The following is a 23,458-nucleotide window of genomic DNA, read 5'->3' as shown; positions in this document are numbered from 1 at the left end:
TTCCGGGTCCACGGAGTCGTCTTTCCTCGTGGGATGTGTTCAGGTGAGCGTTTTCCCATAGCAAAAGCTGTTTCCGCCGTGTTTTTATCCACGGTGAATCCGCCCCGGAAAAGGTGGCGGTTGGCGGGTTGTAATGGTGTGGGCGGTACATTGTCTTCCGCCTGTCTGTTGGCGGTAACCGCCACGCTGCTTGTCTGTACCGCCGTGGCGGGCGGTGTGTTAAAGTGGCTGTCTTTGTTGGCGGTTTCCGCCAGGGTCATAATGCCCTTTTTTTGTCCGTCGGCCTGTTTGCGGTATTAGCGCACCTTTTACACCGTCCGCCAGGGTTGTAATGACCACCATAATGATTAAATACATTTTTAACAAGGATGGCACACAAAAGGGGCCTAAGGGGTAGTGAGCAGGGAGAGGCATGCCGTTTGGTAGAAGCGGAAGAGAGAAAACACAATTTTCGGTAAAATAACCAATATTTTTTAGAACTTTCAAACAGAGTGTGTGCGTTTTTGTGTAAATGTACATAAAAATTCCTGCTAACATCTAACAATACCCAGCTGAAAGCATCTGTACCTAACTGTTTATGAGAAAATACATTTATTAGAGGGAGGTTACAACCCCAAACAACCCCCTTGAAGCTATGCACCTGCTTTCATACTGTTTATAGTAGTAAACAACATAAGAACAATGCAAAGATTGGATGGAGCAGGTGAACCCAGCACTCCAAAAGGAGAACAGGAGGCTGTGCTGTGAGCCCCTTGGCTCCTTAACACAGCTTGGGTTTGAATGGAGACAAGTGTGCATGTCAAGCTGGTCACAGTAAAAGACCTGTCCAACTCAGTATGCGCACTTCATTCTTGCTGCTTGCTAATGCCAACCACAAGAATTGACTCCACCCTCAATGCTCTCAGACCAAAAACTTCAGATCAACACAGCACAGTGCTGAAAGATGAAGGCATTAAAAGAGAAAGATAGCTGTGACTTATACATTTGGTGGATTAAGAAGGCTTGCACCGGGAGTGGGGCAACACCCTTTACGCTCAAAAGAAGAAGCCACCCCTGGAAACATACTGATTTTCTGAAAAGCAGCATAGGCAAGACTGTCCCAAGGGAAACTGTTGAAGGTTCATGGTTCATGAAGAAGGAAATGCCTGAAATTTGTAAAAATGAAAAAAAGCAAACTAGGTAGACAGTTGAGTGTCATGCTGTTCTGCAATAAGCATTACGTATGTTCATTGAAAACTCATCAGTCCAACTTGAGGTGTTAAATCATTGGAGGCAGGGCTGTAATTTGGGTTAGTCTATTGAATTGTCAAGACAACATTGTCAGATGTTGTCATTATTTCATCCAAAAGTTTCATATTTCTTAATACCACAAGTCAGTGATAACTCTGCATGGCTGTTTGGGTGCACACAAGTTTTAGAAGGAAAGCATTGTGTTTCCACTCTACAAAGTGGTTTTATGTGCTACTATAATACAAAAAGGGATGGGTGGTATGCTTGAATTAATCTCAGCCACTGGTAGTCTTTGTGACCTCAATCCAATCCATTCTTATTTTGCACACCATGCCACCTAAGTTTGGACTACCATTTACACACATCTCTTTTTTGTATACCTCAATATAATATTGAGGCAAAATATCATAGATGCAAGATAAGTGCACATTGATAGGTAGAGGTGTATTTTACTTAACTCCACATAACACACAGAGTTAAGTAAAGCAAAACCTACACTTAACGATATGGAGGGTAATAAGTTCATGTGTACCATGAGCAGTTCTTTATATAAAAAAGAAACATTTGTGGAATACCACAAATGTCTCCAGGTTGTGAATTAAATCAATTGTGATTGTCAAGGTAAAAGAAAGAGCACTGAAACTGTAAAGACCAAGAAACTTCTCATTAATAGGTCTTAGGCCCTCATTACAACATCCGATGACACAGGCGCCAGAAGACCACCAGTGTTGGAGGTCTTCCAGCTGCCATATTATGGGTGCTGCCGGATTTCCACCACACTTAGGGCAGAAATACGTCAGTAGCCATGTTGGCAGGTCTGTGGCGCACTGGCGTTGCTACCACCTGCACTGCCCTGCTAGTAGGACACCGTCAGCCATATTAAGACCATTAGTACTGGCACCCCTTCCCGTTCCCTGCTGGAAGACATCCTCGCTGGACAAGGTAAGTTGGGCGTCTGACAGTGAAGGGTATGGGAGGGTGGGGGGTGTTGTGGGTGAGTGTGTGGTGTCTGTGTGTGTGCATGAGTGTGTGTGTGAGTGTGTGAATGTGACTGTGAGTGTTGTGGTGTATGCGTGGTTGCATATGTGTGAGTGAATGCATGTATGAATGTTGAAGTGAGTGTGTGTCTGCATGTCAGTGTGTTTGCGTGTGAGTATGCATGTTTGGATGTTTGTGTGTATGCGTGCCTGAATGTGTGTGAGTATGTATGATTGAATGCATGCATGGATGAGTGTGAGTGGATGCGTGTCTGGAAGTGTAGGTGAATGGGTGTATGCGTGGTGCGTGTGGGTTTCAGCGCTGCATCCCGTCCCCTGCCGGAGGACCCCCTGCAAGCAAGTAAGTCCGGTTCTTCAACAGGAGAGGGGGGGGTGGGAGGTGTTGTGTGCATGAGTGGCCGTGTGTGTTAGTGTGTGTGAATGCATGCATGCATGTGTAATGTGTTTGTGCATGAGTGGGTGTGAGTGTACGTGCATGTTGTGTCGTGAGATTGCGTGTGTGCCTGGATGTCTGTTTATGAGTGTTGCTGTGAGTGTGTATGAATATATGAATGCGTGGGTGAATGTGTGTATGCGTGTGTGTATGGGTGTGTATGTATGTGTGTGTATGTGTATAATTGTGCGGGGGTTGGGAGAGGGAGGGGGATGGAGGTGGAGGGTGGAGGGAGGACTCTGGGGAGGGGGAAGGGAGCGGGGGAGACACCTATCAGTGCCAGGGAATTCCTTCCCTGGCACTGATAGTGCCTACCGCCATGGTTTCAGTGGTGGTACCGAAACCACTGACACAATGGGCATGGGCAGGGTCATAAGGCCATGGGCGGCCAAGTGACGGCCGCCGGGCTAAAGACTGAAGTCTCCAGCCCAACGGTCATTACCGCTGTGGCGGTCGGTGTGGTACATTGGCAGTTTGTCATAATAGTGGAGGTAGGTACCGCCAGCCTGTTGGTGGTAATACCTCCACTATACCACCGACCGCCGGGGTCGTAATGACACCCTAAGTCAGCATGGCACTCCCCTAAGGTTGCCATGCCCACAACCCACTGGCCAAACCGCCAATGTCATAATAGTGGAGGTAGGTATCGCCAGCCTGTTGGCAGTAATACCTCCACTATACCACCGACCGCCGGGGTCGTAATGACCCCCTAAGTCGGCATGGCACTCCCCTCAGGGTGCCATGCCCACAACCCACTGACTGTGGCATAGGTAAGTCACCCCTCTAGCAGGCATTACAGCCCTAAGGCAGGGTGCCCTATATCACAGGTGAGGGCATAGCTGCATGAGCACTATGCCCCTACAGTGTCTGAGCCAATTCTTAGACATTGTAAGTGCAGAGTAGCCATAAAGAGTATATGGTCTGGGAGTTTGTCAAACACGAACTCCACAGTTCCATAATGACTACACTGAATATGGGAAGTTTGGTATCAAACTTCTCAGCACAATAAATCCACACTGGTGCCAGTGTGAGATTTATTGAGAAATGCACTCAGAGGGCATCTTAGAGATGCCCCCTGCATGCCAGCCCAACTGGTAGTGCTAGGCTGACCGGTCTCTGCCAGCCTACCACTTCCAGACTAGTTTCTGGGCACATGGGGTGAGTGCCTTTGTGCACTATGTGACCCGGAACAAAGCCTGTCCTGGGTGGAGGTGCTTCACACCTTCCCCTACAGGAACTGTACCACCTGGCGGTAAGCCTCAAAGGCTCAAGCCTGGTGTTACAATGCCCCAGGGCACTCCAGCTAGTAGAGATGCCTGCCTGCCGGACACAGCCCCCACTTCTGGTGGCAAGTCTGGAGGAGGTCATGAGAAAAACAAAGAGGAGTCACCCTCTTGCAAGGACAGCCCCTAAGGTGCCCAGAGCTGAGGTGACCCCTTCCTTAGAAAATCCTTCCTCTTGGCACGGAGGATTTAGCCTAATAGGATTAGAGATGTGCTCCCCACCCAAAGGGAGGAGGAACAAGGAGGGTGTAGCCACCCTCAGGGGAGGTAGCCATTGGCTACTACCCTCCAGCCCTAAACACATCCCTGAATCTAGTATTTAGGGGCAACCCTGGACCCAGGAAATTAAATTCCTGACGACCTAGCAAGAAGAAGGACTGCTGACCTGAAAACCCCACAGAGAAGAAGGAGACAACAACTGCTTTGGCCCCAGACCTACCGGCCTGTCTCCAGGTTCAAAGAACTGGCAACAGCGATGCATCCTGCAGGCCTCAGAGGACTGCCCTGCAGCTCTAAAGGACCAATAAACTCAAGTGGACAGCGGCTCTCTCGAAAGCAGCAAGAAGAAACCATCTTTAAAGGGACTCTCACCTCACTCCTGAAGCGTGAGTCCTTACCACTCTGCACCCAACGCCCCCGACACGTGTCCAGAGAAACCAACACTGCAGAGAGGACCCCCCAGGTGACTCCAATGACGTGTCCACCCTGAGCGACCTTCCTGCACCCCCACGACGACACCTGCAAAGAGAATCCATGGGACCCCCCTGACCGCAACTGCCCGGTAACAAAGAACCCGACTCCTGGAAGAAGCACTGCACCCGCAGCCCCCAGACCCCTGAGGAACCAACTACTGGTGCAGTAGTGACCATCAGGCAGCCCTCACCTTTGCCCAGTCCGTGGCTGACCCGAGAAGCCCCCGTGCCCTGCCTGCAGCTTCAGAGTAACACCCGGGTCTCTCCATTGAGTTCAATACAAAACCCGACGCCTTGTTTGCACACTGCACCCGGACACCCCGTGCCGCTGAGGGTGTATTTTGTGTGCCTGTTTGGCCCCCCCCCCCAGTGCTCTACAAACCCCCCCAGTCTGCTCCCCGAGGACGCAGGTACTTACCTGCTAGCAGATTGGAACCGGAGCACCCCTAGTCTCCGTAGGCGCCTATGCTATTTGGGCCTCTCTGTGACCTCTGCACCTGACCGGCCCTATGTTGCTGGTGCTGGGTGTCTGCAGTTAACTTGAACACCCCATGGTGGGCCGCCTATGGCCCAGAGACTGAACTTGTAAGTGCTTTACTCACCTCAAAAGATAACCTGTACTTTCCCTCCTTCCAAGAACTGTTGAATTTTGCAGTGTCCACTTTTAAAATAGCTTATTGTCATTTTATGCCAAACTGTGTGCATTACTGTTTTTATTGAAAGTCCTATCTTTATCTATGCCAAGTACTTTACATTTAATGTACTTACCTGCAATCTGAATCTTGAGGTGCTAAAATAAATTAAGAAAATATTTTTTATCTATATAAAAACCTATTGGCCGGGAGTTAAATCATTGAGTGTGTGTTCTCATTTATTGCCTGTGTGTGTACAGTAAATGCTTAACACTACCCTCTGATAAGCCTAACTGCTCGACCACACTACCATAAATAGAGCATTAGTGTTATCTATTATTGCCTCTGTCAAGCCTCTTGGGGAACCCACGGACTCTGTGCACACTATCTCTCACTTTGAGATAGTATGTACAGAGCCAACTTCCTACACCAGCCTTAACAATGAATCAGGGTGGGCAATATCTCAGATGTCCAGGGTCACTGGTTGCCTCAATGCGGCCACTGGGATAGATCAGTTCTCTGACACTAAGGAAGATCTGATTGTGTGACAGATGATATATGTGTTTGTAAGTAATAAAGAGGATCGGTAGCCACGATTTATGGGTGATTTTCTTTTAGGTCATTGAGGATATTTCATCATGTTTCCCAGATCCAGAGCCACTTCTCAAAAATCTGAAACATTTGGACAGAGACCCGCATACCACAGTTATTTTACATTTCAAGACATGCAATTTAATGAGTAAATAGGCTTACGTGAGTCAGATGTGGTTTAGGATCACAACTAAATGTCAAAGAAATGGCAGTTCTCACACGCTAACCTCCTCCTTCCAAATCTCCAAGGAAAGTGACCACTGCACTGAGCTCTAGAAGCTTCTGTCCTAGTGTTCTAGGTTCAAAGAATTAAGCCATCAAGACATCACAGCAATTTCCTGCCTGGTATGTTTCTATTTCTGCTGGCTGGCAATGGCTTATAATGCCACTTACTCTGAGTATGTACACGTGGGAAAACTGACCTTGAGAATTCTGCTGTGCGGGATGATCAGAGAAGCAGCAGAGACAGGAACGTCTTTAAATGAACTGCAGAGAGCTCCTGGCTCATGAAAAAGGGAATTCTCACTAATTTGTGGATGTGAAATGAAAGTGAAAATATTTAGGCAGTTGTGGCATGCTGTTCAACTATAAACATTTGCAATGCTAAATGAAAACTCATAAGCGATGTTATTTAGTATTAGCAACCAAGATATGCATTCTGTCTAGCGTAATCCTTTCATGAATAAATATAACTTTCTTCACAAGAATGAAATAACTGAGTTTCTTATAAGCAGGTGTTGTACCATTACTCCAGCAGCCACAATATTACGCCACCCATCCAATGTGAGTGTCTGTGATATTGCAATACAAAATGCAATCCCTAGCTATTTTTAGGATACATACCGAAAAATCTAGTGAAAGCAGTACTTTTCTAAAGATGAACATGAAACAGGAACCACGAACTAACACATACCAGCCATTCAATTAGAAAGTGTAAGAGTAAAATATTGTGAGTCCAGCCTAGGAGCCTAAACCTCTCATTGTAAAATGCCTTGTGCATATGTAAACACAGATATCTCAAAGTGCTAATATAATTCTAGGGCATAATTAAATAAATTCTCACTACATACAATTTTTATGTCAGCAAAGTATCATATAGTGTCCCCTGCATTGTGCTCACATAATCCTGAATCAGGTATTTTTGCAGCTCACCTGTTTACTTATTTCCCATTTCTCAGATGAACAACAGCATCAACACCTTTGTAAACCATAATACAGGTGTGTTCTGTCTGTAGAGGTTGTAAATAAAATAGAGCTGGTCTGCACCTTCTAATATTCAAGTCACAAGGGCAGAACTACAATTGGGCATCACTGTATGCATTGCGAGGGTATGAGACAAAAAGGCGGGCCAAGCCAAAATTAAACCTTGTCAGATAGAATCTTTGCATGTGGGAGAGTGGGTAGGTGAGGTATGATTCCATGAGGTCTGTGGTGATAAAGGGGTGATATTCCCTTACCCTCTTCTTACCTAGTTCTGTCTGTTGGCGTTGTTGTTCATGTGCAATTAGGAAATCTTGTTTTAGTTGTTCTTTGGAGGTAGTGGTCAGTAGCAGAGAATTCTGATAGTCGTCCTTACTCCCTAACAAGGCAAGCTGTTCCTTTATATATCTCAACCAGGTAATTTTCTGTGCGTTATCTAAAGGCATGCAATCATTTATTATGGTTTGATTAAGAAACGTTTTCTTTTTGTCCCAAATTGCTCCTACAGTTTTAGTGGTGCAAGATTATTTCGATCCACTAGGGGTACCATGCCTAACTCCTTATAACACAAGTTTGCAGGGAGACTGGCTGGGACTGACAAAAGTCTTCTCAGAAATGAATTTTCAATGACCTGAAGATTAGACACATCACAGTATCCCCATACACCGGCACCATATATAACCATGAAGGCACAGCATGCTGTGTAGACATTAACCATGGTACCCAAAGGTTTCAACCCCAGCTTCTTGGCAAATCCAAAAATGGCCTCGGTAATTTGATCAAATCTTGACTTTTTAATCTTAATCAGGTGTAGCCAAGTGCCTTGCTGGTCGAAAGGTATCCGAGGTAGGAGAAAGTTGAAACTTGTAGGAGTTTATCTCCATTAATATAGAACAGGGCTTCCCAACTATCTACACAAGTTGGGAATTGTAGCAGCTTCCAAGATAGAAATGTAAAGTTGACATAGTGGTTATTGCCATAAACGTAGGTTTATTCTTAAGTATTCAAATAGGAATACTGCTTGGCCACGGAGTACTATTTCTCTGATATACATGTAGAGCATTTTTTATATTTTTTTCTGTAATATGCAAATGTCTAACATGTATCTTAGCTATTCAATCGCTTTTCACTTGAGCGTCAAAATACAATTCTGATATTTAGTGAATTTATATCCCTCCACTGAAGTTCAAATTACAAACGTTTGAACTACACCCCAGATTTGTTTAAATCGTGCCACTCTGCCTTTGCTTACTGTAGGAGGCTGGACTGGCTTATAGTGGATACCAATGGTACTTACACCTTGTGCCAGATCCAGTTATCCCTTATTAGTAGAGTGTAGTAGTGTTCTAGCAGCTTAGGCCGATAGAGGTAGCTATAGCAGAGCAGCCAAGGCTGAACTAGGAGACATGCAAAGCTCATGAAACACCACTTATATCATACAAGTAATAATATATCATAAGAAAAACAATACTTATAGTTAGTAAAAATAAAGGTACTTTATTTTAGTGAAAATGTGCCAAAAATATCTCAGAGGATATACTCAACATACACAAAATATACACAACAACCCAATTCAGGTAAGTAAAACAGTCAGAATTAGACTAGTGTAGTGTGTAGAGGGTTGCTGGGAGAGTGAGAAAACAGTAAGGGTGTAAAGGAGACCCCACCCCAAGACCCTGGAAAGTAGGAGTACTACTATTTCCCCAGAAACACACTAAAGTTGTGATTAAGGATTTTGCAAGGACCACAACAGACTGCAAAGCACTGAAGACGGATTCCTGGACCTGAAGACCTGCAAAGGGAGGGGACCAAGTCCAAGAGTTACTAAAGTGTCCAGGGGGGGAAGGAGCCCACTAAAACCCGGATGAAGGTACAAAATGGCTGCCTCCTGTTGGAAGAAACTGTAGGTTTTGCAACAACAAAAGAAGGTAGGAAGTTCTTCTTCATGCAGAAGATATCCCACTGTGTGCTGGAGGATGCAGAGTTGTTTCCACAATCCTTGCTAGCTGCAAGAGTTGTGGTTGAAGAAAGAGGGTGCTGCCTGGGCCCAGGAAGGACCAGGATGTCGCCACTTAGGAGAGAAGACCGACGGGGCCCTCAGCAATGTAGAGAGCACTCGGACAGGAAGGAAGCACCCGCAGATGTCCTTGAACATGGGTTCACGAAGTCTGAACATGGCGGTCATCTCAACGCTGCAAAGAGAGGTCCCACGACACCGGAGATCAACTCAGGGAGCTGAACATTGCAGGACAGAGAGCTGGGGACCTAGGGTCAGCTGTGCATGCAGGATTTTTTGGAAATGTGCACAGAAGCCTTTTTAGCTGGAGATCACGTGGTGCACAGGATTATTGTCTGGGGAGGGGAGGCAAGGACTTGCCTCCTCCAAATTTGGACAGTTGGACCACTGGATAGTCTTGTTCATTTGGGTCCAACACATGTTTTCCAGGGGCCATGCTTGTCAGGATGAGGGGGGACCCAGAGTACCGGTGAAGCTGAAGTTTGGTGCCTGCTGGAGCAGGGGGGAGGTTCCGTCGACCCACGGGAGATTTCTTCGTGGCTTCCAGTGCAGAGTGAAGGCACGCAGCCCCCAGAGCATGCACCACCAGGAAACAGACAAGAAAGCCATCAGGATTAGGTGCTACAATGTCGCTGGTAGTCTTCTGGCTACTTTGTTGCAGTTTTGCAGGCGTCCTGGAGCAGTCAGCCATCGATCCTTGGCAGAAGTCAAAGAGAGAAGTGCAGAGGAGTCCTGCTGGATTTTTGCAAGTCGTAATCTGTGGAAAAGCCCACTGGAGAGACCCTAAATAGCCCTCAGAGGAGTATTCGCCACCTAGTCAGGTAAGCATCCATCAGGAGGGGTCTCTGACGTCACCTGCTGGCACTGGCCACTCAGAGGCCTCCAGAGTGCCCTCACACCTCTGGAAGCAAGATGGCAGAGGTCTGGGACACACTGGAGGAGCTCTGGGCACCACCCCTGGGATGGTGATGGACAGGGGAGTGGTCACTCCTCTTTATTTTGTCCAGTTTTGCGCCAGAGCAGGGACTGGGGGGTTCCCTAAACCGGTGTAGACTGGCCTTTGCAAAGAAGGCACCATCTGTGCCCTTCAAAGCATTTCCAGAGGCTAAGAGAGGCTACCCCTTCCCAGCCTTTAACACCTATTTTCAAAGAGAGAGGGTGTAACACCCTGCTCTCAGAGGAAATGCCTTGTTCTGCCTTCCTGGGACTGGGTTGCCCAGACCCCAGGAGGGCAGAACCCTGTCTGTGAGGTGGCAGCAGCGGTAGCTGCAGAGAAAACCCCAGAGAGCTGGTTGGCAGTACTGGGGGTCCGTAGTGGAGTCACCAGGATGCAATGAATTGGCTCCCCAATACCAGATTTCGAATGGGGAACAATTAATGATCTTAGACATGTTATATGGCCATATTCGGAGTTACCATTGTGAAGCTACATATAGGTATTGACCTATATGTAGTGCACGTGTGGAATGGTGCCCCTGCAATCACAAAGTCCGGTGAAATGGCCCTGAACTCTGTGGGGGCACCTTTGCTAGCGCAAGGGTGCCCTCACACTTAGTAAATTTGCACCTAACCTTCAGCAAGTGAAGGTTAGACATATAGGTGACTTATAAGTCACTTAAGTGCAGTGAAAATAGCTGTGAAATAAAGTGGGGATTATTTCACTCAGGCTGCAATGGCAGTCCTGTGGAAAGGTTTGTCTGAGCTCCCTATGGGTGGCAAAAGAAATGCTGCAGCCCACAGGGATCTCCTGGAACCCCAATACCCTGTGTACCTGGGTACCATATACTAGGGAATTATAAGGGTGTTCCAGTATGCCAATTGAAATTGGTAAAAGTGGTTACTAGCCTATAGTAAGAAATGTAAAGGCAGAGAGAGCATGAGCACTGAGGTTCTGATTCGCAGAGCCTCAGTGACACAATTAGGCACTACACAGGTATACACATTCAGACCACAAACTATGAGCACTGGGGTCCTGGCTAGCAGGATCCCAGTGAGACAGGCAAAACATACTGACATACATGTAAAATTGGGGGTAACATGCCAAGAAAGATGGTACTTTCCTACACTTACTATAACACAATTTCTTTAATTCAAATAAAGTTTTTGCAGTCCAACACGTTTCTACTCTGCCATTAATTTGTTCAATTCAAGTAAAGTCAATGTCATCCTGTGTTTTTTTCAAGACACCTTTTAGAACATTTTGAATTCCTTTTTATTCTTTTCAACTTGATCACATGACAAGTTATCACGCACCCTTGGTTTTCGTAATTTCCTTTATGTTTTTTCTCTGGGTACATAGGTATTGAGTATTGAAGAGAGAATATCTCCCAATCTGCTAATCGAATGGCAATCAATCTTGTCACTAGTAATATTCACACTTAAAGTGGCTCCATGTTGATGTAGCAAATCATCAAATATCTTCGGGGAGTGAGCTTTCCATTTGATTTTTTGCAAATATATGATCCACCTCAGATTTGGCTGTGGCTTTTTTGTGCGTCTGATAATCTGTTTAATTTTAATAACCTGAGGGCAATGGTAGATTTCTTTTCTATTCACAATCTTAAAAGACTCTCTTTGTTGCATTAAAACAGAGTTACCAGGTTGTAGTCTAAAAGATTGCCTTTGAACCCACAAAATGTGATGGTCTAGCAGGAATAGCAGATGAAACTATTCCATTCTAATTGATTATGGGAATAACAAATAATCTTGACCAGAAATTGCAATTAATATAACTTGACGATTTAAATTCAGATTTCATAGCTAATATCTCCCAAATAGTTTGCTAGTGGATCAAGGATAAAAAGCTTGGGATCTAACACTTCAATTAAATCACCACTTATCAGAAGTTCTATATTTAAGGGATGCAAAAACTGTTCCTCGATGTAATTGAACAAAACAGCTTGTCCTTGTCGTTTGCGTAGTGGGTCCAGGGGAATGCAATCATTATATACCAGTAAGGGCAGAAGTTGAATAACCCCTTGAAAACTGAGTACATATACTAGAAGGCAGTTGTGTTCAATATATAATATTACATGAGTGTATTCCAAACGTGTTGTTATAATTGTTGTCAATCCACTCTACCATCAACTTTTCCCAAACAGATTTACTTCTAGCTTAATCCAGGATGTATAGTTTTAAAAAACAATCTTATCTTTTGCCCAGGTTTTCTGTACGCAAATGATGGCATGATCATGTACAAACTTTAGTAACTGTAAGTTGGGTTTTAATTTACATCCTGCTGCTGTATTCCATGACAAAACCAAGTGTTTGAATTGCTCAAGGTTCCTGTAGGCACTTGATGTAATGATCATGTACAAACTTTAGTAACTCTGAAGTGGTTTTTAATTTATATCCCCCTTCAATATTTCATGAGAAACCCGAGTGTTTGATCATATGTGCTTCAATTACCAGGACTATTGAATGTGAGTGGCTATGACTTACCATTGCCCAAAGCAAGTAATCCCAGGACCCAGGTCCAGTCGTTATTTTAATTTTGTAAAATATTTTCAGTATTTAACTTATTTTACTTACATCTTCTTTTGCCATTAGGCAAGAGTTAATTAAATTTTCTTTCGCCATTAGGTAGGATGAAGACGATAATGTTACTAACATTGTTCAGTTAAAATGAATGGTTCTTTGTGTTTCTGAGAATAGATGTGGATTTGATTCTTCCATATGGACTTGCTGTATGGGTTGAACTGATCTGTTCCCACAATGGGAAAGGATATTTAGTTACATTCTCGTCATAATATCAATTCCTCAATTTAGGAATATGGTTTTAGGTTCACGTTTCAGGGTTGCCGTTGACTATGAGACAAATTTAACTTTAGTTAATTCCGGACCAAGCCTCTTTACAATCATCATCTTTTCTTGTCTCTCTACAAAAGAAAAGGATCACATTACATACTTAATAGAGGCATAATACTAAGATTGTGGTTTGTAGAGAGACGAGAAAAGATGATGAACCAGCTATGAGACAGTTTAGAGCATTCCAGCTTAATAGCTTTATTTTGACGCAATGCAAGCAACTCGATGATTTTTATATATCAATAGAATTTGAGCCGTTAGCTCTATCATCCTTGGAAATATTCATGTTGGGGACAATATTAGCTTGCACAACATACCCTGTTATTGATATTGTTTTCAGTTGTGGTTCAGGGCATTTGCGTTTTTTTAATTTTTTTGCACGCAGTTTAAGCAACTAAGACCCTCATTAGGACAATGCTCACTCCAAAATGGCCGTGGCCCAGAGGGCCATAACACATAGGCCAAGGCCACACTTGACTCCTGCCTCAATACGGAGAAAACACTGCAGGGGCATCAGGTCAAAAGCACACATGCACCTCAGGGGGACAGGGAATGGGGAAGCACCTCAGCCGGAAGATGGTACAATGCCACTGCTCCTGGAGGGGGCTACATCCCCTCTGCGATGTCCTGGGGAGTGCTAAGCCACAGTCTCTCAAGTGGGTGGTTTGCCCACTGCGATGTCCTGAGGAGTGCAAAGCCACAGTCTCTCAACTGGGTGGTTTGCTCACTGATTGGTCCTGTGGAGTGCAAGGCCACAATCTCTCTAGTGGGTGGTTTGCCCACTGCTTGGTCCTGGGGAGTGCAAAGCCACAGTCTCTCAAGTGGGTGGTTTGCCCACTGCTTGGTCCTGGGGAGTGCAAGGCCACAGTCTCTCTAGTGGGTGGTTTGCCCACTGCTTGGTCCTGGGGAGTGCAAGGCCACAGTCTCTCAAGTGGATGTCTTCTCCACTTGTTCTGGAGGGGGCTTTGTGCCCAGTGTGCTTCATCCTGGCAAGGAGGGAGTAAGTGGATGCCTTCTTCCACTGGTTCCAGAGGGGGACCTAGTTCCCAGTGTGCTTTATCCTGGCAAGGAGGGGGTCAGTGGATGCCTTCTTCCACTGGGGCTGGAAGGGGCCTTGTGCCCTGTAATGCTGATCCTGGACGGTGTAAGGTGACAGAGTCTCACCTGGGTGTCACAACTACAGGTGTTGTAGGGGCCAGGACGCACTGCAGCCCATGTAGTCACGATTACAAACTGCTCGCCGGCGGTGACGGCTGCTCAGTGGATGGCAGTTGCAGGGCTGGCTGCAGTGTTGTCAGTGGTGGGGGGCGGCTCCAGCCCTTCCCTTGCAGCCTCGGACAGCTGCCCACTGGGGCTGCTGTTGCTAGCTGTGGTGCTGCTGGCGATGCACGTGGCGGTGCTGGCAGCAGTGCAGGTGGCGGTACTGTCAGTGGTGGGGGGAGGCACCAGCTCTTCCCCTGCAGCCTCGGACAGCTGCCCACTGGGGCTGCTGCTGCTAGCAGTGGTGCTGCTGGCGGTGCAGATGGAGGTGCTGGTGGCGGTGCTGGCGGCGGTGCTGTCAGTGGTGGGGTGAGGATCCAGCCCTTCCCCTGCAGCCTCGGACGGCTGAAGTGCCACGGCTGGTTTTGTTTGCCCAGATGCTGCTCCAGCCCCAGGCACCAGATCCATACTGCCTGCGGCGTCTGTTCCTTTTACATTGGCCTTGGCAGTTGTTGTCCCCTTCCTGCCCTTGGCAGATGGTGGTGCCTCCTTGCTTCTGCCAGCTGGTGTTCCCTTCCTGCCCTTGCTGGCTGGTATTCCCTCCTTCCCCTTGCTGGCTGGTGGTGCCTCCTTCACCTTGCTGGCTGGTTGTGCCCCCTTCCCCTTGCTGGCTGGTGTCTCCTTCCTCCCCTTGCTAGCTGGCGGCCCCTTCTTGCCCTTTGCAGCTGGTGCAGGCACACTGGCTTTGCTGATGGGTGCCTCCTTGGAGCCTCTTACACCTGCAGTAGCTGCAGAAACTACAGTGGCTCTGGACTGGGTGGCTGAGGTGCTGGGCTGGGTTCTGCCCACCCTGGCCCGAAGTGAAGGATGGGGGGAGGGGCAGGGATTAGGTCAAGTTTGGAGAGGAAAAGCCTTTTAGGGACACCGGGGCTGGAAGAGGGTGAAGGTTTGGGAGTGGAGGAAGAGGGAGTGGTTTTAGGAGGTGTCTGTCTGCTGTGTTTGGGAGCAGGTGCATGGGCTGGATGCTGTTTTGAGGTGGATGGCTGTTGGGTGTCTGAGTGCTTGCATTTGTGTACTTTGGGAGGAGGAGGCACAGACAGAGTGGGAGAGGACACAGGGGATGTGTATCCAGCATGGATGTGGGGGTGGTGACTGACAGTGAGGGTGCGCTGGTGATGGAGGTAGTGGATGAGGATGTAGTGCATGCAGGTGTGAGTGGAGACACAAATGGGAAGGAGGTGGACGACGACAAGGAGTGGGACACAGTGGAGGCAGTGGATGATGGTGTGTCTGCATCTGGATGGTGCTTGTGTGAGTGCCTGTGGGATGAAGTGTGGTGCTTGTGTTTGCCTGAGCCACTTCTGTGTGTTGATTTGGGTGCATGAAGGTCTGACGGTGTGCATGGGATAGGCTGGGGTTGAGGGGAATGGGACTGGGACTGGGTAGAGGAAGTTGGAGAGGGGAGGCTAGAGACAGGGACAATGGCTGCCATCAGTGAGTTGGCCAGAGCCTGGAATGATCTCTGTTGGGCCGTCACGCCAGAGTGAATGCCCTCAAGGAATGCATTTGTTTGTTGCAAAGGCCCTGCTAGACCCTGGATGACATTCAGTATGGTTGACTGCCCAACAGAGAGGGATCTCATGAGCTCTACAGCCTCCTCACTGAGGGCAGCAGGGCTAACTGGGGCAGGGCATGAGGTGCCTGGGGCGAAGGAGATGCCCTTCCTCCTGGGTGAGCGGGCACGGGAAACTCACTGAGGGGCTGCTGGGAGGGCGGTGCTGGTAAGGGCGTGGCAGCTGTACCTGTAGTTGGGGTGGGCACAGAGGTGTCTGCCACCGCTATGGAGCTTCCATCGGAGGAGGAGTCGCTGTCAGAACTGTCCCCTCCTGTCTCCGCCGTGGTACTCCCCTCACCCTCCGCCCCACTGGTGCCCTCACCGTTGGTGGATTCGACCTCCAGGCCCATGTGGGATGCAGCTCCCTCCGTCACCGGTGCCTCTGCTTTTTCGCCAGATGATGCTAATGCACACAAGACAAGTTGACAAAACATAAAGGGGGGAGAGACAGAGGATACACTTGGTCAATGCCAGCAACAATACTACCATTGGTGTACACTACTCACAGGGAACAGCCCTATGCACTAGGCCATACACTACCAGTTACAATGCTAGTCACCAGGCCATGGGGTACAATGCCTAACGCCATTAGCTGCACACCTGAAACCCACAGGACCCTGCCAAGTAGTAGTTGCCCACTAGCATTATTGGGGTTGGAGTGCATCTGAGCTTGCCCATCATGGAACCTACCCTGTCATGTTCGACCTGGCCTAGGGGCACCCGCAGACCAACATCCCTCACCCGGATTACACCTTAACGCGCGCAACTTCATGATTCTGAATCTGTACTCACCCCTTGTGGCTGCTGTGATGCCTTCAAGCGCCCATCCAATTCCGGATAGGCCACCACCAGGATGCGGAACATCAGGGGGGTCAGGGCACCATGGCCACCCCTTCCTCGTTGAGAGTCCAGCCCCAGCTGGGCCTCCATCGTCTTTCTTGCCCAGCGGCGCAGGTCCTCCCACCGTTTGCGACAGTGGGTGCTCCGTCTGTCAAAGATCCCCAGGGTCTGCACCTCCTTGGCAATGGCATGCCAAATACCCTTTTTCTGATGGGCGCTGACCTGCAGAAAAAGATACATAAGAAAAGGTATTAATCATACCATCCGGGCTATTGTACTCATGGCCTACCCTATCCCTCCCATCCACTTACGCACAGACATTGCCCACCAAACATGCAGCACTCTGCCCAGGACCCCTCAGCCCTCTCCCCCCACATGAGGCTTACACACACAGCACTCCAAACGTTCATGCCCACGCATCGTGCTCACAGTGTACTCACCTGTTTGTCTGGAGGACCATAAAGTAAAGGGTACTGGGGTAGGACCCCATCCACAAGTCTCTCCAACTCCTCGGAAGTGAAGGCAGGGGCCCTTTACCCAGACACTTGAGCTATGGTCGCTTCCAGACACAGGTCACAGCAACACTTGCAGTGTAGGTCCTCTCCTGTTGAAGGTCAGGTAGCAAGTGAGTGAACAGATAGAAAATGGCGGTCACGTCCGTGGCGGTGCGTACCGTCACCGCTAGCGTACATCACCATTGGCCCCTGTAACCCTTAGGCCCCAGTGATAACCAATGATGTGTTGCACGGCGGTCGTCGACCGCCTTCCGCAATGGCGCACAACATCAGCGGAATTACCTCATTTCCACTTGTCCCTCCTCACAGGTTAAGCGCCGCCACTTCAGGGGGGGACAGGCCATGGCACCTAACTGCATCACAGCAGACATAGGCACATCAATGGACCTACAGGTTCACATTAAGTTTTTGTAAAAAAATGCAAAGCATGTTAATCTGAGTAAATGTTTGAATATGACCATCTGCTCACCGTTTTTCACCCTAGAGTTCAACCCCTGAGGATGAATAGGAGATGGAGACATACCCCCGTGTACAGACAGGCACATTATCCTAACCTACAGACTTGATAGGGCCACAATCCAAGAGCTAGTGCAGGTCCTGTCAGTGCTCCATTTCTTGGCAAGTGGTTCCTTCCAAGCGACAGTGGCCATGGCATCAGGGATGTCACGTGCTGACCAGAGTGTTGTCTGCCTTGATGAAACACATGCACAGCTACATTGTATTCCCCCAGGTGGAGGATTTGGCCACAGTGAAGGCTGACTTCTTTGCAATGGGACATATCCCCAACATCATTGGTGCTATTGATGGTACACATATTGCCTTTGTTCTCCCCCTGGAGAAATGAACAGGTGTTCAGAAATCAAAAGAGCTTTCACTCTCTGAATGTGCAGACATTGGGGGTCATTCCAGCATTGGCGGGCGGCGGGAGCCGCCCGCCAAGCGGGAACCGCCAGAAGACCGTACCGCGGTCAAAAGACCGCGGCGGTCATTCTGGGTTTCCCACTGGGCTGGCGGGCGACCGCCAAAAGGCCGCCCGCCAGCCCAGTGGGAAACACCCTTCCACGATGAAGCCGGCTCCGAATGGAGCCGGCGGAGTGGGAGGTGTGCGACGGGTGCAGTAGCAGACACTGAAATTCAAAGTGGGGCCCTCTTACGGCATGGGCCCCATGGGCTTATTGGCATGGGCACTGCAGGGGCCCCCAGGGGGCTCACGACACCCCATACCGCCATCCTGTTCCTGGCGACCGAACCGCCAGGAACAGGATGGCGGTATGGGGTGTCGGAATCCCCATGGCGGCGCAGCAAGCTGCACCGCCATGGAGGATTCCTTAGGGCAGCGGAAAACCGGTGGGAGACCGCCGGTTTTCCCTTTGTGACCGCGGCCAAACCGCCGCGGTCAGAATGCCCTTGGGAGCACCGCCAGCCTGTTGGCGGTGCTCCCGCGGTCGTGGACCCTGGCGGTCAATGACCGCCAGGGTCAGAATGACCCCCATTGTGTCTGGCGGACCAGTACATCTCCCATGTCAATGCAAAGTATCCTGGCTCTGTGCATGATGCCTTTATCTTGAGGAATAGCAGCATTCCATATGTGATGTCTCAACTCCAGAGACACAGAGGGGGTCATTCCAGCATTGGCGGGCAAGCGGGAACCGCCAGAAGACCGTACCGCGGTCAAAAGACCGCGGCGGTCATTCTGGGTTTCCCACTGGGCTGGCGGGCGACCGCCAAAAGGCCGCCCGCCAGCCCAGTGGGAAACACCCTTCCACGATGAAGCCGGCTCCGAATGGAGCCGGCGGAGTGGGAGGTGTGCGACGGCTGCAGTAGCACCCGTCGCGAATTTCAGTGTCTGCTAAGCAGACACTGAAATTCAAAGTGGGGCCCCCAGGGGCCCCACGACACCCCATACCGCCATCCTGTTCCTGGCGGCCGAACCGCCAGGAACAGGATGGCGGTATGGGGTGTCGGAATCCCCATGGCGGCGCAGCAAGCTGCGCCGCCATGGAGGATTCCTTAGGGCAGCGGAAAACCGGCGGGAGACCGCCGGTTTTCCCTTTCTGACCGCGGCCAAACCGCCGCGGTCAGAATGCCCTTGGGAGCACCGCCAGCCTGTTGGCGGTGCTCCCGCGGTCGTTGACCCTGGCGGTCAATGACCGCCAGAGTCAGAATGACCCCCAGAGTGTGGCTAATAGGTGAGGCCATGGTCCCCACCCAGTGTCTGATGGTATATGGGTGTTGGGTTGGCCCTAAGGGTGAGTTTCTGGCTAACAGGTATCCCTCGATATTTACAGGTGACTCTTTTTACCCCAACCTCTCATGGCTATTGACCCCAGTGAGAATGCCAGGACAAGGGCAGAGGAACGTTACAATGAGGCACATGGGCGAACAAGGAGGATCACTGAGTGCACCTTTGGCCTCCTGAAGGCCAGATACCGGTGCCTCCATCTGACAGGTGGATCCCTGTGCTACTCACCCAAGAAGGTCTGTCAGATCATCGTTGCATGTTACATGTTGTACAACCTGGCCTTGAGATGCCAGGTGCCTTTTCTGCAGCCAGATGAGGCTGGAGATGGTCATGTGGCAGCGGTAGAGCCTGTGGACAGGACAAAGAGGAGACAGAGGAAGAGGATGTGGACAGCAGAACTATTATAATTCAACAGCACTTCCAGTGACACACAGGTAAGACACTGTACCTACATCGTCCATTGTAGTTTTGTGTTGGACATTTTAGATGGCAGCCTGATTTTTCAAAATCTATGGCCACATACTGTACCCTTTGGCATCTCTATTTTCAGATATCTGTGCCCCACTCTGGCTCCTGGTGCGTTTACTGCTGCCCACTACAGGTCATACCCATGTACATATAACTGTACATTTGAATTGCAATGTTTACAGCTTGTTAACTAATACATTTTTCAATCAATTGACAGACTCCATACATGTATTACTTCCAATGGTGTTTATTGCAGTGATAATAAGTGTAGGGGGTATTGCAATGGGCTGGGTTGATGATGGAGGAATGTCCAGGATAGAGTCCAGTCTATTGGTATCACAGATGCATTGTCCAAGGGGGCATAGGGAGTGGGGCAATGGCAGTTCAAGGTGGACAGGGTGACTTAGTTGGACACAAGGGTGACATTCAGGGTTGTCTTTTTTCCTGTCGGGGGTCTTGGCAATGTTCTCTGGCTTCTGCCTGGATCGCAGGGACCTTTTGTGTGGTGGTTCTCCTTCTGCAGGGGAAGGGGTGCTGGTGGCCTGTTGTTCCTGTGGCTGGCCTCCAGCCCACTAGTGTTGGCGGAGGTGGAGGGCTGTTCATCGGTGTGGCTAGTGTCAGGGGCTGTAGGAGGCTGGACTGGCTTGTAGTGAGTACCAAGGGGTACTTGCACCTTGCACCAGGCCCAGTTATCCCTTATTAGTGTATAGGGTGTCTAGCAGCTTAGGCTGATAGATAATGGTAGCTTAGCAGAGCAGCTTAGGCTGAACTAGGAGACGTGTGAAGCTACCACAGTACCACTTAGTGTCATATGCACAATATCATAAGAAAACACAATACACAGTTATACTAAAAATAAAGGTACTTTATTTTTATGACAATATGCCAAAGTATCTTAGAGTGTACCCTCAGTGAGAGGATAGGAAATATACACAAGATATATATACACAATAGCAAAAATATGCAGTATAGTCTTAGAAAACAGTGCAAACAATGTATAGTTACAATAGGATGCAATGGGGAAACATAGGGATAGGGGCAACACAAACCATATACTCCAAAAGTGGAATGCGAACCACGAATGGACCCCAAACCTATGTGACCTTGTAGAGGGTCGCTGGGACTATTAGAAAATAGTGAGAGTTAGAAAAATAACCCTCCCCAAGACCCTGAAATGTGAGTGCAAAGTGCACTAAAGTTCCCCTAAGGACAAAATAGTCGTGTTAGAGGAATAATGCAGGAAAGACACAAACCAGCAATGCAACAACGGTGGATTTCCAATCTAGGGTACCTGTGGAACAAGGGGACCAAGTCCAAAAGTCACAAGCAAGTCGGAGATGGGCAGATGCCCAGGAAATGCCAGCTGCGGGTGCAAAGAAGCTTCGACTGGACAGAAGAAGCTGAGGTTTCTGCAGGAACAAAAAGGGCTAGAGACTTCCCCTTTGGTGGAGGGATTCCACTTGCCTTGGAGAGTCGTACAGAAGTGTTTTCCCGCCGGAAGGACTCCAACAAGCCTTGCTACACGCAAATCGTGCGTTTGGCGTTTTTGGACGCTGCTGGAGCCCAGGAGGGACCAGGAGGTCGCAAATTGGACCTGCAGAGAGAGGGGACGTCGAGCAAGACAAAGTGCCCTCATTGAAGCAGGTAGCACCCGGAGAAGTGCCAGAAACAGGCACTACAAGGATGCGTGAAACGGTGCTCGCCGAAGTTGCACAAAGGAGTCCCACGTCGCCGGAGACCAACTTAGAAAGTCGTGCAATGCAGGTTAGAGTGCCGTGGACCCAGGCTTGGCTGTGCACGAAGGATTTCCGCCGGAAGTGCACAGGGGCCGAAGTAGCTGCAAAGTCGCGGTTCCCAGCAATGCAGCCCAGCGAGGTGAGGCAAGGACTTACCTCCACCAAACTTGGGCTGAAGAGTCACTGGACTGTGGGGGTCACTTGGACAGCATTGCTGGATTCGAGGGACCTCGCTCGTCGTGCTGAGAGGAGACCCAAGGGACCGGTAATGCAGCTTTTTGGTGCCTGCGGTTGCAGGGGGAAGATTCCGTCGACCCACGGGAGATTTCTTCGGAGCTTCTGGTGCAGAGAGGAGGCAGACTACCCCCACAGCATGCACAAGCAGGAAAACAGTCGAGAAGGCGGCAGGATCAGCGTTACAGAGTTGCAGTAGTCGTCTTTGCTACTATGTTGCAGGTTTGCAGGCTTCCAGCGCGGTCAGCGGTCGATTCCTTATCAGAAGGTGAAGAGGGAGATGCAGAGGAACTCGGCTGAGCTCATGCATTCGTTATCTACAGTTTCCCCAGAGACAGAGACCCTAAATAGCCAGAAAAGAGGGTTTGGCTACCTAGGAGAGAGGAAAGGCTACTAACACCTGAAGGAGCCTATCAGCAGGAGTCTCTGACGTCACCTGGTGGCACTGGCCACTCAGAGCAGTCCAGTGTGCCAGCAGCACCTCTGTTTCCAAGATGGCAGAGGTCTGGAGCACACTGGAGGAGCTCTGGACACCTCCCAGGGGAGGTGCAGGTCAGGGGAGTGGTCACTCCCCTTTCCTTTGTCCAGTTTCGCGCCAGAGCAGGGGCTAAGGGGTCCCTGAACCGGTGTAGACTGGCTTATGCAGAATTGGGCACATCTGTGCCCAACAAAGCATTTCCAGAGGCTGGGGGAGGCTACTCCTCCCCTGCCTTCACACCATTTTCCAAAGGGAGAGGGTGTCACACCCTCTCTCAGAGGAAGTCCTTTGTTCTGCCATCCTGGGCCAGGCCTGGCTGGACCCCAGGAGGGCAGCTGCCTGTCTGAGGGGTTGGCAGCAGCAGCTGCAGTGAAACCCCAGGAAGGGCAGTCTGGCAGTACCAGGGTCTGTGCTACAGACCACTGGGATCATGGAATTGTACCAACAATGCCAGGATGGCATAGAGGGGGCAATTCCATGATCATAGACATGTTACATGGCCATATTCGGAGTTACCATGGTGAAGCTACATATAGGTAGTGACCTATATGTAGTCCACGCGTGTAATGGTGTCCCGCACTCACAAAGTTCAGTGAATTGGCTCTGAACAATGTGGGGGCACCTTGGCTAGTGCCAGGGTGCCCTCACACTAAGTAACTTTGCACCTAACCTTTACCAGGTAAAGGTTAGACATATAGGTGACTTATAAGTTACTTAAGTGCAGTGTAAAATGGCTGTGAAATAACGTGGACGTTATTTCACTCAGGCTGCAGTGGCAGGCCTGTGTAAGAATTGTCAGAGCTCCCTATGGGTGGCAAAAGAAATGCTGCAGCCCATAGGGATCTCCTGGAACCCCAATACCCTGGGTACCTCAGTACCATATACTAGGGAATTATAAGGGTGTTCCAGTAAGCCAATGTAAATTGGTAAAAATGGTCACTAGCCTGTTAGTGACAATTTGAAAGTAATGAGAGAGCATAACCACTGAGGTTCTGGTTAGCAGAGCCTCAGTGAGACAGTTAGGCACCACACAGGGAACATATACATGCACACCTATGAGCACTGGGGCCCTGTGTGACAGGGTCCCAGTGACACATACATATAGGCCACAAACCTATGAGCACTGGGGTCCTGACCAGCAGGATCCCAGTGACACATAACAACCATACTGAAAACATAGTGTTTTCACTATGAGCACTGAGGCCTGGCTATCAGGATCCCAGTGAGACAGTGAAAACAGTGACAAA

This window comes from Pleurodeles waltl, chromosome 10, assembly GCF_031143425.1.
Source record: "Pleurodeles waltl isolate 20211129_DDA chromosome 10, aPleWal1.hap1.20221129, whole genome shotgun sequence".
In the NCBI taxonomy this organism is placed as follows: Eukaryota; Metazoa; Chordata; class Amphibia; order Caudata; family Salamandridae; genus Pleurodeles; species Pleurodeles waltl.
This window is presented reverse-complemented; position numbering follows the sequence as displayed.